The sequence below is a fragment of the Dromiciops gliroides genome, chromosome 4 (genome assembly GCF_019393635.1).
Source record: "Dromiciops gliroides isolate mDroGli1 chromosome 4, mDroGli1.pri, whole genome shotgun sequence".
In the NCBI taxonomy this organism is placed as follows: domain Eukaryota; kingdom Metazoa; phylum Chordata; class Mammalia; order Microbiotheria; family Microbiotheriidae; genus Dromiciops; species Dromiciops gliroides.
This window is the reverse complement of record NC_057864.1, coordinates 83,993,532-83,996,291: the sequence shown is the minus strand read 5'-3', so window position 1 is coordinate 83,996,291 and position 2,760 is coordinate 83,993,532. Positions and strand designations below refer to the sequence as shown.

At 33.7% G+C, this 2,760-nt stretch overlaps 1 non-coding gene across 1 annotated transcript; it reads right to left on the bottom strand.

Annotated features, from left to right (window-relative positions):
• Positions 1 to 517: 517 nt before the first annotated feature.
• LOC122726961 lies at positions 518 to 625 on the bottom strand. The gene has a single exon (XR_006352952.1). It is a non-coding gene; the product is annotated as a U6 spliceosomal RNA (small nuclear RNA).
• Positions 626 to 2,760: the final 2,135 nt, after the last annotated feature.

The following is a 2,760-nucleotide window of genomic DNA, read 5'->3' as shown; positions in this document are numbered from 1 at the left end:
GAGGAGTTAAAAAAAGAAAGGAAGAGGAAAAGGGAAAACATGGGAAAATTAGAATTTAGCAGTAAGAAATTCCTTTTTAAAAATAAAAACCAAAGCCATCGAAAAGATAAAACACAAATGCAGAAATACAGAGAAAGATAGGGAGCAGAAGAAGAGGCTGTGGATGTTGAATGGTACTGCTCTGATCTGGATTTAGAAAGTTAGACTAAAAAGGCAAATTTGGGTCACAGGTATGAATAAATTTACTTTCTAAATATATGATATAAATATTCTGGAATGGGTTAACTATTTGTAAAGATGTCCAAGAACATTATCTAATGTAATGTTCTTGAACTTTATTGTAAATAGAGGGAGACAGGAGATAAACTTATCAAAACGAATTGAGGTAGAAAACCTAGAGCTACCTATCAAGAACAGGATTTAGACTAGTATAAAGCATGTATCTAGAAAAAAACATTAACAACATCATTGAAAATGTCCACAACTTAATCTCAATCAATATCATCTATGAGGATATGTGGAAATATTTCACTTCTCTAATTTGCATGTCATCATTTGCGCAGGGGCCATGCTGATCTTCTCTTTATCATTCCAATTTTAGTATATGTGCTGCCAAAGCAAGCACTGTGGAAATATTTCACCAGAGACACCATCATAGATATTCAAGCCTACTAGGAGGAAGCCTGGAAATCCCAGTCCCTTAGGATCTAAATGGGCAGAACTTTATACCTGACAAGCTTATGACATGAGCACAGATGCATGGAGTTTCCAAACCCTGTTGGTTTCTGTACCATACACCCCTGTACCACCATCAGTTATACACATCTATTCCACCTACCCAAAAACATATACATAGCAGAGACCATTATCCTCTCAGAACCAGTATACCTTGTGTGAGAAAATAATGTCTTTATAACTGTGCAATAATAGTCTAGGAGAAAGTCTAAGTTATGAACCAAGTTTGTAACCGTTTCCTTCAGTGAAATGAGTTAGAACTGAATTTCTAACTTGGCTTGAAAAATAGTCCTCTTTTACTAACATATTCTCACAATTGTAAAGGCATTAATTAGGCCTACCACTGGAAATCTAAATACGCTATTAGAAATAGCTTTACCTACTGCAAACATATCAAATTCTAATCAGTAGTTAAACATGGTCACAAACATGAAGTTTTCATATTATGATTAGCAATTAGCATCTCCAGCTTGAAGGTACACTCTTAGGTGGTCCTGCAGAGTTTGCCTATTTTTTTAAATAAGAGAAATGAACTTTTTTGGGGGGTGAGGCAATTGGGGTTAAGTGACTTGCCCAGGGTCACACAGCTAGTAAGTGTTAAGTGTCTGAGGTCAGATTTGAACTCAAGTCCTCCTGACTCCATGACTGGTGCTCTATCCACTGTGCAACCTAGCTGCCCCAGAAACGAACTCTTAATAAAAAACATAACTCAATGCAAAAGGACATCTCAAGTTAAATGAAATCTTACCAATGAAATTTAGCCCTGAAATAGTCATGTTTTGTTTTGGACCAAAAATAAACGATAATTCTTTGTTTTATTGCCACTTGCCTAAAGGGTCATTTGATTCCAATTATTCCCAGGATATAAAAGTCATAAGGACATATCAGAAATGATTTGAATGTATTTGATCTTCTTCCAGTGGTGTCAATTTAGCAATACTGGCCAGCATCAATTTAAGATATTACACTGGCACCCAAACTTAGATGAGATAAATACGTTACATCAACTAGAAAGTGCCTTTCATCTGACACGATCATAAAGCATTTCATATACTTTCTCTACTGTTTGTACAGTAATGACTTGTGCTGTCAATAAAATACTGTCTCCTATGAAGTAAGGTAGCTTTTGCCAAGTGGGGAAGATGAAGCTCTATAATGACCAACATCAGGGAGTGAAGGTTTGGACTGCTAATGTTAAGAATTCTGAAGAAACTGAATATGACTAATTAGTGCTGGAATGAGACCAATAGCATAGGATAGGTAATTACCACTACAAAGCATATCATGAAATTTTCCTTTAGTAATTTAAGTTATGACAGTATCAACACATACATCTGTGTTTTCAGGAAAAAAAAGGAAATATACAAAATGAAACTAATTAATTTCAATCAAACTGATACTTTGAAGAATATATACATATTGACAACCAACAACTTCTCAGTTATTAAGGGTAGGTGGAAAGCACAGCCGTGTTCCAAATCCCTGATCTGGGACTTACTGTGTGACTTTCACCATACTTCATATGTGTGTGAGTCTTGGTTCTCTCATCTGAGAAATGAATATTATAATACTCTCATAGAGGTCTCTTGTGAAGATTTATGAGAACAGGTATGTTAAGTGCTTTGTAACTATAAAGTACTATATAAATGAAGTGATTAGAGATTTGTTTTTAACAAAGATAAAGTCAATTGTGGACTTCAACGGAAAAGTAATTACTGAAGTAAAAAAATTAAATGCTGTTTTTTACAGACATGTTCAAATAACTAAAGTGATAATAAGGATTAGTTTTTTGTCAAATCAGGATAATTATGTCAAGTATTCCTTCTACTTTGTAATTGTATATGTGATTTTAGATAAATTCACATGTATATTACAGACATGTACAAATGCATATATTATACACATGAAAATAATGTGTATATGAACATATACGTGAATATATACATTGTATATAATATGGGTATGTGCATATAGACATGAATATATATATATATATATGTCTATGTACAGATATATTCTGTCATT